Source organism: Telmatherina bonti, assembly GCF_933228915.1.
Source record: "Telmatherina bonti genome assembly, chromosome: 14".
In the NCBI taxonomy this organism is placed as follows: Eukaryota; Metazoa; Chordata; class Actinopteri; order Atheriniformes; family Telmatherinidae; genus Telmatherina; species Telmatherina bonti.
The window spans coordinates 35,683,394-35,699,362 of NC_136612.1; positions in this window are offsets into that span (position 1 = coordinate 35,683,394).

Here is a 15,969-nt window from a genome sequence, read left to right on the forward strand (position 1 = left end):
CATGTTTGTTTGGCTCATGCTGTTTAGATTTGGGCTTTTCCTCTTTCTCACATGTTCAGCTGCATATTTCACATTAAAATGGGATTTCTGGGAGATTTTTCCATCAAACTTGTTTCATCTCCAAATGTTTCACTTTCCATTCATTGGTTGATTTTCCCAAGCGCTTGGTCCCATTAAGGGTGGCGGGGAAGCTGGAGTCTCTCCCAGCAAGCACTGGGCGAGAGGCAGGTCCACCTGGACAGGTCGCCAGTCCATCACATGTTGGACTTTCCAGCTGACTTGATATGTGGAATTTTTAGTCCAATATTTTCTGAATCATTTGGGTGAATTTCTTTTCTGGACATGATGGAAAAATGTGGGACAATGTAGCAGGAATAGAGAAAGACATCATTCCCTTTCATTGGATTGGACACATAGATTTGGATGTGAAGTAGTGATTTGTAAAAGTTACTTGTCAGACATGTGACAATTTCAGCCTTTTGTATTGATCAGTGATGAATGTTCCTCCATCTGACATCAGCTTGGCTTCATTGCTGGCTTGACTGTGCTGAGGACAGAACAGCTCTTTTCTAAAGAGAAGCAGCACAGCTGCTCTCGGCTTCCAGAATATATCCCAGGAAAGCTTTCATTCTTTATTTGCTTGGATTTTTCAAGCTTGCATTCAAATATTTGCTGCTGGTTCATATGTGGAAGAAGTGGAAGAAGCATGCCATGTTGTAGCACTACAGTAAAGAGATCATACTGAGCTGGAAGATGTGACAGAGCTCGCTCACCAAGAGCTTCGACTTTGAGAAGAATTTAGAAAATATTGGGAAGAACTGAGGACGATACTGCTCAGTCACTTCTGTCATGCTGGCAAATCCAAAAGCACGTCTGTCCCCGTCTTTCTGTCTTTCTTTCTTTCTTCTAGAAATAAATGAGACCATAACTTGATGAATTCTGACTAATAAAGTGGAATGCATCTGGAGCTTTCTAGCAGAAAACAAGTGTCTGACCCGTTTCCACCGGCTTGACCGTTTGACAACTGCAAGTGCTGCTGATACAGAAGAGCAAATCCTGTTTTCTCCAAATAGATGGATAGATCCATCGCTGATCACTCACATGGAAATGGATTAACACCCAGGGCGGGCTATGCTAAAGCTAAAACAACTACAAGGACACAACTTCTTCTTATTTTATCAGCAATGTTACTGAAACATAAAGAGCATTTGCTGTTGGCTGCTTTTGGATGTCAGCCTCTCAAACTGAGGTTCCGCCATCTGCCATCGGCTAGTTTGGCCTCATGTCAGGTCCCGGATGTGCGGCACAAAAGTCTGGATTTCACATCTGAATCTGAACTGAAACTGAATGATGAGAATGAATTCAGGAAAGAAAAGTTTCAGTTGAATAAAGACAAAAAAGAAGAAAGATTCAGTTTCCAATCCAGTCATTCAGATTCAGTTTTTAAAGCAATTCTTCAAACAGGCGTGTTCAGATTCACATTGAACAATTCATATTCAGATAGAAAGAATTCAGATTCCTGGTGGCACAAAGTTTCTCCTTTACATGAACGCAATGAAAAACAAGCTGATTGTTGTGTTTTTCTTCTCATTTTCATTCATTTCTCCTTTGAATGGAATGAAATGGACGACTGATGCAGGAAGCAGTGATGAAGCCTGATTGGCTGTTGAGGCCTGGTGCTGTGTCTTGATTAGAACAGGTGTGCTGCTGATCAGCAGGTATGTGCAGCAGCTGCGCCTCTTCTTCCTCATTGGCGCAAACAGCCGCGTGGAGAAGGAAGCTGCGCTTCTTCCAGGACAGTAAAACATGCAGAAAAGCTGCGTTTGCTGCGGGATGGAGCTTAAACACGCAAAGCTGACGTGGCTCAGCTTCCACGCCAGCCTGAAAGGTGAGAAACGGCTTCAGGTGTGTCAGGTGTGGCTTTTAGCAGGAAAAGTCTTTACTAAGCAGCTTCATCACATGCAGCTGGCAGACATGTTAACCAGCTGCGTCCTGAACGCAGCTTCCTGCAGACCAAGGCGTGTCTCAACGTGGGCGGGGTTAAACGCGTTGAGCTCCGCCCACTGGATGGGATTCTTCTTCCTCGCCGCAACTGCTTTCTTCTTCTTTGCCTTTTTTCCACGTTTAATAGCGCCACCTACCGGATTTAAGTGGGAAATGATGTTATTTAGACTTTCTGACTCTTCTTCGCCGCCACCATGGCCGTCTTTTTCTTCCCATTTTCCACGTGACCGCATGTAAAACCGCCACCTACCCGATGCGGGAGTGTATCCTGAGATGATTAAAGTAAGGCTCGCCATGTACATCTTTTATCATTTGGGACATGATTAGTTATTTTCATTTTAGGATGTGAACACTCTTGCTTTAAGAAGTTTTTTTAAATGCTCCCATTTCTACACGGCTACAGGAAGAAGAAAGGCAGACTGAACAAAACTGCTGACTGTAACATTAGTTATTGATCAATGCTTTACTGGTATTATATGTAAAATTATATCACAATATAAAATAGATCCTATATTACACCCAGGTTCCACCAAGATATTGTGTCATCATTTCTGTGGCCTTCAAACTGTATTTGAGCTGAGTTGAGCAAGGAGTGCATGGTCTCAGGCCAGTTAAAAGTAGCAGTAAAAGCCCTCACCCCATGCTGGACATCTAACCACCGTCCCACAGGCACATTTGAAAGGCTCTCACAGATTGGAATGACTGGAGCATTGGAATGCAACACACATAATATAGACTTTTTTTCAAGGAACAGAAACGGCAAACACTGGATTTATTGCCACACACACACACACACACACACACACACACACACACACACACACACACAGCTTTAAGCTGTGAACATCCATCATTTCTGCACCAAATGATTCCTAGTGGATTCTGAAGTGAAAGGAAAACATGAACGGCTCCCTCAGCTCCATGACTCTCTTCACCTTCACTCATCAAGTCACAGTTTTGGACTTTTTTCACTGTTTCCTTTTCTTGTCCTTCGTCCATCTCAACAACTCCAGGCAGGGAATCTCTTCCTTGAAATGACAGCGTTCTGCAGCATTTGGCTGCCTTTATGGTGTCATGCAGTAAAGCATCTTCTTCCTGTAGAGAAAAAAGCTCATTCTCAAAGTAGATACTGGAGATGGCCCAAAACGCTGAGGTAGGAAGGCTGCATCCACTCTTCCCTGTCCCACTGCTGCTCTTCATGTCACCTTCCCCTACAGAGGGAATAGAATGAAAAGAGATAAATGACAGTAAAAAAGATCTTGGACATCCCACCTCTTCAACTTTTAGAAGAAATCCAATATTATATTTGAAGTGGCATCTCAGGTCAGCCGAGGTAATCTAGCAGAGAATAAAAGCATGCAGGGAAAAGCAGTTTCTGTATGTGTGGACAACAAGTCTACCTTCAATAGTAGCTGATGAGATGGATTCAGAAGGCATCTTTTTCACTGGAGCATCTTCTACATCCTGAAATTTGCAGAGGGATTAACAGTAGTCTTCAAACAAGTGCTTAAATACATGGCTAATTAATGAAGCTCCTCTTACCTGTAGTTTCCGCTCCTCCCGACGCCTTTTTCTGGCCTGCAGTCTCTTCTTCACACCTTCACACATCCAGTGGGCGGAGCTGAAGGCGTTTAACCCCGCCCACGTTGAGACACGCCTCGCTCTGCACACTGCAGCCAGGGGTAGTTGATCAGAGACGCATGCAGCAGAGCTGGCCTTCTGAATGGAAATATTGTTGACCATCAGGTTTATTTAATGGTGGCCACCAAAACCGTGATGAGGATGAAACTGCGATGAATGGTGCAGCCCTACCGTGAAGTGCATCATGGGTATTCAGACAGAGCTGCTGGATCAGTAGGAGTGAAGACAAGCTGCAGTGAAGACTTGGGAAGAAAAGTCAGCGTGTTTTATCAAGTACATGAGTGCTGGGCTTTCATGACGTGAGCTTTATTTAAATGACCTACTTTATATGAATGTTGATCATTAAGCACTATGCCGAAGAACAGTGAGTGCTTTTATTTTCTGTGTTTAAAGCTTGTACACGTGGAAGCTAAGCTGTCTGGACAGGCTGCACGTGCCTCGTCATGCGCCACCGTCCCCCCTCGTAAAGGAGAAATGACAACAGCGCCAAACCAAAAGAACTCCCTTTTCTCCTCATATCTGTTTGCTGCTAAGCTAGCAGTGAAGCTCCTCATACGTCTTATTGGACACAAATTGGCCAGTTTTCCTGTGGAAGTGTTAAAACATGCGGGACTGCAGTGGAAATTTCTCTCCTTTTTTAGGAATAATACGCAGAACTGTGAGCAAGTTGTGATGAGCATCTGTGAATGCAGCAGTTTTTCTGCTTCCATTACAAGGGGAGATACATTTATCAGGTTTTTCTTGCTGCTTAACATGTGAGGGTGCATGTGTCAGCTACTGAAATGTACCTACGGAGAAAAATGAGGGCTTCTTTTAATAAGGGCTGCAAATCTATTTTAACAAATGAAATTCCAGGCTTTGTAATAAATCTTGTTTGATCACATAAGAGGAAAAAAAAATGTGAAAAGAGATGTCTAAAATGTTTCATTTCTTTCTCCTAGACAACTCTGAGATTTCTTTGAAAGCAAACTGAGACTAAGGTTTATTTCTCCTACGTCTCGGTTTGCTCTCGGGAGAAATAAGATGCACCAAATCTCAATGTAGTCTCATTTGAAGTTTTAGAAGAGATCTCAACAAGCTCTGATATGATTCTCCTCGTTTCTCAGCTTTAGTTTCTCTTTGTGATCTCAGGCAGAGAAATCAGAGAGCTCTCTCTATGAACTTAATCTCCTCTCATCCGGGCTTTAGTTCATGCTTCTCATATTAATCTCAGACAGAGCAAAGGAAGAGCTCTCCACAAACACTCACTGAAATCTCCCACTTAGAGAAATGTTTTCTTCTTTCCTATCATCTCATATCATGCTGACTTTATTGTAATCCACATTAATATTTCTTTTCAATGTTGGATTGTATGCAGAATGAATTGATTAAAATTACTGCAAATAGCATCTGCTTTTATATTAACCAACAGTTTTCCACAAAGAATTTGAAGTAGACTGCATGTAATTCACATTTTGTTTCATCAACCTCATAAAAAATATATTATATTATATTATATTATATTATATTATATTATATTGACTGCATTTGGCACAAAACCCCGGAACTTTGAACCCTGTAATGCAACCCAACTTTAGTATTTAGGAGAGAGCCATCAGTCACAAATGCTGCATGGTCATTGGTTAAGAGAGCTACTCGGTGGCTAATGCTGTATCATGATTGGTTACTTCACAACGTAGTGAGGCGACTTAACAACGTCAGGTCGTGTGGTACGTTTCTTCTTTTTTTGTGTGCTTAACGTGTGGAGTCTTTGGCAGAAGGAATGGAGGAAATGAATCTTGCAGGAGGAAAAAGAAGGGAAGCAGCATCTTTGTTAAACGCAGTTTGGGTAAATTTTAGATGGCGAGCGTTTACAGCGGCCTCTAGACACTTCCATAAATTGTATGTGCATGGAAAATGTGGATTTGACATGCAGTGAAAGCAGTTTAAATAATGAAAATGTCTTCTTTATTTTCCAGGATGAATGCATGTGAAAATAATAAAAAAGAGACGGCCAAAAGAGCGGGAAAGCCACCGAAGAAGATCAGTTTTTATGAACCAGACCGCGGCTCACCAAGAGATAACCCAGCTGGGAATTGTCTTATTATTTCAATCCACAATTTAGCTCTAAATTCATATTGATTGTTATATTGTAACTTACCTTGGACACTATAATAAGCAACATCTTAGACACTCTGTGGTCTCTTATCACTGGGATTAATAATCTTAATATAACTGTCAGCTTGAGGTCCACATGTTGATTTCCAGGATGTTTTAAAGAAAAGGGAGTGGAACCCTCACTTGGAACTGTGTGTGTTTTACTGACAGATATTGGTTCAATTATTGCTACATTTGGGGTTCGGATTAGATTTTAAAAATGGGATTTCAATAAAATAAAAGTTCTCTTCCTGAAAATCTCTATTTTCCAGGTATTAGATTTAAAATGGGTCTGAAAATGTTTTTCCCTGCAGAAACTCTGTTCTCACTTCATTGCAGGTTTTAGAATGGAATACTTGTGTTGACAATGTGCTGAACTGTTTTAGTTGCTCATTATTTACAAATGAAAACTGTAATTATTGGGATGTTTTTTCTTTTTTAAACGTGTCTCTTCCTTTTCTTGACTTGTGCTTGCTGCTGTGTCCCTGTAAGGTAAAACATCTGCTGTGCTCCAGGTGGTGAGCACCTGGAGGCATTAAAAGCTTTTCTGGACAAAGTGGAACAGATCCAACCTCAGGCTGGTCCTTGGGCTCCAAAGAAAAGGTCTGGGAAGCAAGAGCTGTGTCCAGGAAGTGGCCTCTTCTTGTCCTCCACTCACCTGTCTGCAATCCATGCAGAAGCAAAGGACTGCCTTCGCTTATTCCACCTTCTTTTCAAGAACTTCTTTCCTGAAGCGGAGTGCCGACATGCTGTGGCGTTTGGGAAACATGGAAAGGTGCCAGATGGGAAGACAGTCCTGGACCAGTTCAAAGTCAGTGGAATTTGAAGGAAGTATATGGCTCATTTGGTAGTGAATGATTTCTGGAAATGTTGTGGAAAAGTTGTGGAAATTCATCAGCAGAAATATCTGGGAAGCCAATATAGAGAGCCAAAGTCCCCCCCACAGAGGATCCCTTGGGATCTTATTGTGGAAAAAAACTGTGTGACAGTGAATCATGAGACAATTAATGTTTTGATCCTGCTTGAATTGTCATGAATTCCACATCTATATTTTCTTCCTTCATTTTCTACACGGCTTAGTCCAGTTAAGCTGGAGCCTATCCCAGCAGTCATCAGGCCAGAGACGGGGTTCATCCCAGACAGGTCGCCAGTCCATCACAGGCACGTATTTCTCAGTTTAAAATCTACATTTACAAGTAAAAAAGTTCGTTAGCACACACTCAAGAAGTGCCTGAGTAACGTCATTCTTCCCAGAGCTGCTGAAGCAAGTGTTAACGCTAAACCCTGTGTGTTTTGTTCTGCCATGTGGTCACATTGAGCCCTGTTTTTTCTTTGCTTCAGCTGAAAAAGAATAGTTGTCACAGCATCAACACGTCAGAGCTCGGCTGCTAATGCTGATGGATGATATATGCCTGGTGGTGACCATGCAACTATTTAGTCTCGCTGCCACAAATGAACATCAGCCACATCTGACAGCTTTTCCCAGACTGCCACACATATTGTGTAGGATTACATTTAGTTTACTGGCCCGTTTCACCTGACTTTTTTCTTTAATCCTGGAAGCATTTGTAGGGATATGAATAATGTGGAACTGCTGATGCAGTTCATGGGATCAGAAGTTAAGTTGTCTATGGCTTTTCACTGCCCTACATATAGGGGTGTCACCATTCTCCAAATGCTTTATTCAGCTTGATTCTTGATATTTTCACTCTACCACTTTTAGTTTAGTCTCATCTAGAACCACTGGTTACCGTGGCAACTGCTTTAGTTTAGAACGTCTCAGAAGATGGTCTGCATGGCGTCATGAGTGATATTTCTAACAGGAAATAAAACCATTTTACTTGACAAGTAATCAGCTAATAGTTGAAGCTGCAGAAAATCAGTTTGTCATCAACATAAGATTTAGTTTTTCAGCAATGTTTTACCTTCCCCATGTACTGTTTAGCATGCATCCTACCATCAGCTTTTTCAAGCCAAATAAGCAGCATTTCTTTTCCAAACATGACCTGGAGTTTATTTCTAGTTTGTTTTCCTCTTCTTCTTCTGGCCCTTCTCACATTAATCACCATATCTGGCCAAATCTGATGGAGTTTCTGAAGTATTCCAAGTATTACATCCCTACTTTTAATGTTGGGATTGTTTCAGTGTCCTCCCAGTTTGACTGGATTTCCTTCTGTGTGAACCAGAAACATATTAGAATGTGAATTTTGGATCTATGGAGGAAAAAAGTTCTTAATACTTAGTGGAAACTGCTGTTCCATGATAAAATGAGTCCTTTGTGTTTTTTCTTTGCTTTAATCTTGCAGCTTACATCATGCGCTGTAGTACACTGGATGGTTGGACACCGGATGAGAAAAGTAAGCTGATAAAAGTCTTCATAAACAAACGCTGCACAAGGGCCACAACACTGTAAATGACAGAATGTGGCATACTGAGACTTTTTTTAATGAGCCTGTTCAGAAAAGCCCTTGAATGCAAATGCTGCATGTTGGCCTCAGAGACTCTTTGACTGTTCAGTGTTGTGCATTGCTGTAAAGTCTTGTTGACACTGCTCATAATGCTTTCAGAGAATTGTTTCAAAACACAACTTTCCAAGAAGATGCATCTTTCTAGTTCCCATCTTATAATGATGACAATGTTAGAAGAGCTTTTGCTGTCAGTAAACGCTCTTTAACTTTCTTCCATTTGTTGTTCATGTCATTGTTAACTTTGCAACCACTTCAAATACTCAGCAGTCGTCAATTTTCAAGTACAATGACTATGTTGGAATTTAATAAAGATGAAGACTCCGCTTCAGATTTCTTTCTTCCTTTTTTTATGTGAAGTCATCTGCCATGTGCTGTAGAAGTAGAAAGCCTGATGGCGTTGGGTACATCTGCTACATCCCTCTGTCGTGTGGTAAAGAAAGAGTTCACCACCGTTGTTTTATTGCTCTATCATGATGTTATTAAGTGCATGGTCTGTGTTTAGGATGGTAAATCCAGTCAGGTGGGAGGAGAAGGTCACATGATTTAAGCATCCTGATAGTAGGACCTCAGGTGTGTGTGTGTGTGTGTGTGTGTGTGTGTGTGTGTCCAGTATTGCTCAGTTTCTTTTTCAAAGGAGAAATAAAGGAGCCATTAAAAGCAGTGCAGTGAAACTAGCAAGGAATCTCCCTAAAGTCTCCAGTATGACTCCCTCTAGTTATTCTGTCTCACCTATTTCTCCTGGTGAATTTTAGGAGAAACATATGAGAAACATTTTAGAGCAAATAGAAACTAAAATGAGGCTGAGATGAGAATCTCACATTTGTCTCTTGAGCTCTAAAAGAGCAACCTTTGAGCAGTAAAATTGTCCTTGCCCCCAAAAGCAGCATCTTTTTAATAGAAATGGATTTTGGTGGACGACTGACTCAAATAGACACAAATATTATTGTAAACTCAGGCTCTATTAATGTCTGCAAAGAAATCCATTTCATTCAGTTTCAGTTCAACAGTAGAAAAAAAGGAAAATCTTCCTGGCAAAACTGAACAGTCTTCAAATGAAAAAGTCATTTGAAGTCATTTATCTAAGCGCTCCAGTGTAAAACATGTTCCAGGACTTTTAAGGTGTAAAATGTTTCCGTCCACACGCTTCATTAATAAACATGAACATGTGACAGTAAAGCCCACTGTGTTGTGGCTTCAGTCTGGTCCTGCAGCAGAGCTCATCACCTCCTGCTCTTCCTGCAGCTGGAAGCTGGATGCTGCAGGAGGACCAAGCTTCTAGATCAGCCGTCTCCAACTGCGCTCATCCTGCAGCTTTTACTGTTTCCCTGCTACAACACACTTTATTTAAATGAAAAGCTTCTCCAGCAGCTTCTCATCTTCTGCACCTGCCTGTTAATGACCCATTGATTTGCGTCAGGTGTGTCACAGCGGGGAAACACTAAAACCTGCAGGGTGGTAGCTCACGAGGACCGGAGTTGGAGACCCCTGTTCTAGACTGTTCTTCTGGACGGGGGAGGAGCTTACGCAGCCGTTGCTGCCGCTAACAGAAGAGGAAACCATTCGGACTTAAACCTTCCTCACCAAAAGTCTTCAATAACACTGTAAAAAGTTGATCAACTTGTTAGTTGCTTTTTCTTTAGTCACTGGAAGGATGTGAAATATCCCAACATGAAGCACCAAAGTACTAACGGAGGTCCTCCGTGTGCATCAGTGGAATTGTCGTGCACTGAAACGTTCCGCAGTTAAATGCTTTAACGTCTTCACTTTTCTGGAATTAATGCTAATGAAGGTGTTAAAGTCCCAGCCCTAGTTTTTACTTTAAAGTAGTAATTGCTTTTATTAATATTGTGACACTGATGAAGAACAAGCAGATTATTTCTTCAGCCAAGACATAAAGATCTTGTCTTTTTTATTCCAGAAGTGCAGACAGCGATGAGGCAGCCGCTCTGAGATCCAGAATGGGACCACCGAAGCCAGAACACCTCCGACCCCTCAGCTGACTTCATCTGCACACCTCCAGTAACGACGCAGCTCCTACACACACCTGACAAGGTGTGTAAAATGACTTGACATCTCCAGAAAGCATGGCTGAAATGGTCCATTTCTTTCTCTCCTTGATGTCATTCCAGCAGGGAGCGAGGAAGGTGGTCCACAGCTGGAAGAGCAGCCTCCTCCTTCATCTAGTCATCATCAGACGTGGACATTTCACATCAACACGGACTGTAAAGCTGCTTGGAACTGGACGGAAACAGCAGCTCATCGGAACACAGCTTTATCTTGAACAATGGACTCATTGTTGACCTTCTTGATGTCCAGGTCAGGTGTTGATGGTTTCACTAAAACCTGCAGCTTGGCTTTCTGATTTTAAAGCACTGCAAACATTTTCATCTGTCTGGAGACTTTTCTATTCTCAGCTGCTTATTTCTGGATTTCTATATGTAGCATGTAGAAAAATGATGCAATGCCTGCAAAGAAGCTTCACTTTGAAGATGATTTCACATCTTTGCTTTTCTGTTGAATGGCTTTGGCATTCTGTCGAATGCTGCAACGTAAACCTGCATTCTGTCAGTGGAGGAAGAGGAGTTTGCTCAGAGCTCCTGCTAACTCACCTGGAAGCTGTCAGAAGAGCAACATTTCTTAAATTGCTTTGCTAGCATAATTCCAAGCTGTTTCCTACAAAATGATGGACTTTTAGACTTTGTTAGCAGTGTGTGTCCCATTGAGCCGACTCCACGTGTGCTGCAGCAGATTTTTCAGGCTGCTCAAGTGTTTGGTCTCATTCTGTTCCAGGTATGTTTGCTTTGTTTTTGCTATTTCTGCACGCTGTTAATGACTTCAGCATTTCTTCTCAAAGAAAACTGTGTTCATCTGGTGGTGTGATGCTCTTCTATTAAAATCAACTTGCAGGAGATGGAAATGTCGTTTAAAAAGCTTGTGCTTCAGGATATGTAAGATGAGGATTTTCTATGTGTCTGTCTGCTTTTGGCTGCCATAGAGGAAGTTGTGCTAAGGTGGCTGTTGAATCGTGTTTTATGCTGCTGAACTGTTTAATCTGCAGTATTCAGGAGTGTCCGGCGGACTGAAGAGTCCAAACTGCAAACTGGAAACTCTCAGGTCAGGATTCATCACACTGAGTATTTAAGGAGATTTTATTCATGACTAACATGATACCTACAGAAGCTGTTTGTATGAACATCTATGGTGGCCACAACACTCCACAATTATCAGCAATACAAAGACAACATTGTTCTTCAGTCAGCTTTATTTTCAATGCAACTCTCTCAAAGTTTTTGTGTTTTCTGCAGCCTGTCAGGATGTCTGATCACAGAGGAAGGCTGTGCTTCTCTGGCCTCGACGTTGAACTCCAACCCATCCCATCTGAAACATCTGGACCTGAGCTCCGCTGATTACGCTGAAATACGTGTATTGTGTGAAAAACAACTTGAGTCGCTGAGATCAACTATAAAAGACGTGGTCTCTCAGAGAGAAGCTGTGAAGATCAGTCCAAACTGCAAACTGGAAACACTCAGGTCATGTTCAAAGTAGATTTTGTTCCTCCTCAACCGATGTGTTTCAGTGGCTGAGTGTTATTTTAGAAATAAAGGAAGTGAACGTCTGACATCTAATTACACGTTTACTCAGAACAGTTGTGTGTTCGTTCATGATGCTGCTTTAGGATGTGTGTGAGCTGTTCCATGTCACACAGCCTACAAAGGAGAAAGTTCTGTTGATGCTATTGGATGACTAACAAGGTTGGAGGTTATCTGTGCTGAAGTTAACTCTGGTTCTGGTTGTCCATCTCAATAGATTCTACCAGACGCCCCGTGGTGGCCACAATTAGTAATAGTGATAAAAGTCCAACATCCTTACCAAGCAATAGAACCCCCCCCCCATCACATTGTTCTAAACCTGACTCTTTCTTTTCTCTTTGATTTCATTAGAACAAGGTAAGAAGGAAAAAGAAAGAGCTGCCAAGGACTTGTCATCTTTCCATCCAGTCTTCATCTTTCTCCTCTGCTTCATATGTGGACATTTCCTGTAAACATGGACCGTAACATGATGCTGCTGCAGGTTAGCAGATCACCTGAGGAAGGAACTGTATGGACAGAAACTGGACAACATCATAGCACAGATTTATTGGGAATAAAGCCGTCATTGACCCTCTTAGTTGTGTCCAGGCTCAAGTCTTCATGATGACCTGAAAACTGTATATATGTTCTTCAATGTGCCTTAATTTGGGTTCCTTATCCCACCACTTGTCTAGCACCTATCACACACAGCAGGTTCTGCACTTTTACAGCTCAGAGGGTTCTCACTTCACACATTTTGTCCATCCAGAGACACCGTAGTGAAACTGTGACATAAATGCGGTGGCTGCCATGTATGTGGACCCACAGCTAGTAGATATAAACAGATCATTGTAGAAGAAGAAAAACAACGGTTTAAATACCAACAGAAACAGTTTCTTTTCTCTCATTGATCTTCTGTTTTGTTACATGCTGCTAAATTTGAAGCATCATGTTTTCTGACTTGCTTGTCTTTATTCCTCACTGACATGTTTCTCCAAACATTCATCCTTTTGACCACTGACCTGGGATTTCTGCTTCTATTCAGGTTTAAACCTGCACATTTTTACTTTTCTCTGTGAAGAAATACAGATTGAAACGTGGGCTGATATCAGTGGATCCATTTAACTCCAACATGTTATAAAATCTTGGATTTATACTTCATTTCAGCTCTAATGAATTCGCAGTTAATTGCATGTTGATATATTTGACAAAGTGCCTGATTTTAATCCTGCATGGTGTTCGTTGTCAGTGCTTTCAGTTTGGATCCTTCATTACGAGCATCTTCCAACCTGATGCAACGGTTTCACGGTGTAATGAGAGAACCGGGAAAAATCACACATAAGACGTTTAATTAATGTTTTGTCCTCTTTCATTCAGCTTAATAAAAAATGAAGTATTAACAGTTTTCTTAAACCCTCCCGTTTTTGTGCCCGACACTCATTTATCCAAAACAAAGTGACGCATCGAGTGCATCTCTGCAAACCCAAATCCGTCACACATCAGTCCAATATGATGAATGGAAGAAAACTGAAGCCACTTTGGTTCAAGTTTTAACTCAGTGCTTGACTGGAGGAACATTGGAGGCGATTTTTCAGACAAATGCTGCCCTCTGCTGGTCACAGGAGGAAACGCACCATCCAGCTTCCACCTGCAGTTTTACACATGATGCAGGACTTCAGAGACCTGGGGCCTCATTTATGAAGCTGTCACATGCACAAAACCCAGCACACGCCAATTGAAGTCAACTTTTAGGATTTATCAAAACACGACTTGGTTGTAAAATGTCCCTACCTCCACGCCGACTCTGACCCTGGCGTACACACAAAATCTGGAGAAACTGGAAACGGCAACACCAACGGCAGAGGAATAAAACCATAGAAATGATGTGATATGCAAGGTATTAATGTAAAATCTAATATGTTTTCCTTTAAATGTTGTAAAAGTAATTTGGAAAAGTTACATAAAAAATTATCAAGATTTACAACAAAAACCTACATGTTATCAAGAAACACTAAAATATGGTCTGTCCTCCTGGAACAAAGCCGACAGTATATATTATCAAATCAACTCGACGCCAAACAAGGTACACATTAAGTTCTAAATCAACAACTAGACAAACACTCGGAGAGCCCAAACCTCCGCCAAAGCATTTAAAAAATTCCTGCATCCAAACGATGATCTGGATCACTACCAAATTTAAATCAGTTTTTGCTCTTCACATTTCCAACAAATCCTGAAAATTTCATTAAAATCCATCCATAACTTTCTGAGTTATCTTGAACAAAAACAAACAGATATGCACCGGTAAGAACATAATGTCCTTGGTGGAGGTAATAAATCCAATTTAAATCACACGGTAACCTGGCAAAATGCCCATCATTTATCATGCTACAATAAGGTTATTTTCCCACCTGTAGCTGTTCAGGATTTACTCACTGGATATAAAAGGCACACACCGTAAAGTAACGTAAAGATGCACAATGGCATACCTGGCACTGCTGGAGGATGTGGCGGATGGAAGTCTCCGGAGGGAGCAGTATTTAGAGACCAACAGGAATTTTTGGCTCATGATGATGAGTGGCTCTTACATAGGTTTTGTCTACCTCGTGCTGTGCTGTTGAGCCTATGTGATGAGTTGGGCCCGGCTTTACAGAGACGCACCAGAAGGAGCCATGCAGTACCTGTCCCTCTGCAAGTGCTCACAACACTGGGCTACCTGGCAACTGGCACCTTCCAGAGGGAAGTGGCTGATAGATCGGGGATATCACAACCCACCTTCAGCCGTATCCTACCAGGGGTGTTGGAAGGTATTATCACCTTATCGCAACGGTACATAAACTTTCCTTACACTGTGGGTGAACAAGCAAACAAAAAATGCAATTTGCAGAAATGTCCGGTTTCCCAAATGTAATCGGTGATTGACTGCACTTATGTTGCCATAAGGGCACCAACTGAGAAGGAATCTGCTTTCGTTAATCGTAAGCATTTTCATTCTCTAAACGTCCAAATTATATATGATGCAAACATGTTGCTCACCAATGTAGTGGCCCGTCGGCCTGGGTCCACCCATGACTCTTTCATTCTAAGAAACAGCAGTGTAGGATGCAGACCTGAGATTGGAGCTGTGCAGGATGGCTGGCTGATCGGTAAGGATTCATGTTATAACTACCGCACACTACTGCAGTATCTAACATTCTCCAACTTTGCAGGTGACAGTGGATATCCCCTGAAATGATGGCTGCTCACTCCATTTCCCAACCCTCAGACTGCAGAGGAAAACATTTACAATGTGCGTGTAGCACCTTATAAGAATTATTTCTGTTTGTTGCACTCAGTAATCTGCTTTCTTAGTGATGTGATTCACCAATGTTACCGCTAGGGGGCAGGGCAAGCAGTTCTGTGATAATTACCGAAGAAGAAGAAGAGAAGCGTGTGTGTGCGCTGTGGAACAAAATGGTGATTGAAGCATGCTCCCGGTGCTGTCGCATCTAACAGCGTGTCAAATGTTTAATCTTCGTTCGGTGAAGAATAAAGAACTATATATATACACCCAGAGCCGTTGGTCTGAGTGGTGTAACAATTTGGAGGTTCCACCGAGATCACCAACGAAGAGACTGGAAATACAAGCAACAACCGGTGTGTGTAGAGCTAAGCAAGTAGCATAGAGCTAATTCCGAGCACGACACCGAACCGTTTCTGTGATTTTCAGGAGAGCTTGGAACAGATCAGCGAACGACGAGATGTCGGAGCACCGAGAGGATTTGCTTCTGGAAATTGAAAAGAAGCTGTTTGAACTGTCAGTGGAAGAACTGCACGATGTTTGTGAGTTCTGCAGACTTTCGGGAGATGACGACATTAAAAGCAAAACTCGTCGTGCACTCGTTAAATACGTCATAAAGTTTTGTGAACGGCAAGAACTATTGGAAAGAGAGGACGAAGGGGTGTCGGTTCTTTTGGAGCTGAATGACAAGCTCGAGGATCTGCTGCAGGGCCGGTCGGCGGGTGAAGTCGCGGGACCAGCGGCGCCTTTCTCTTCATCCACCAGGGAGGAGGCGGCAGAGGCGAAAGCGGCAGAGGTGACGCGGTCAGCGGTGTTCTCATGCGGGGGACAGCAGAAAGACCGCAAAGCATCTTTGTCATCGCTGGAGCAC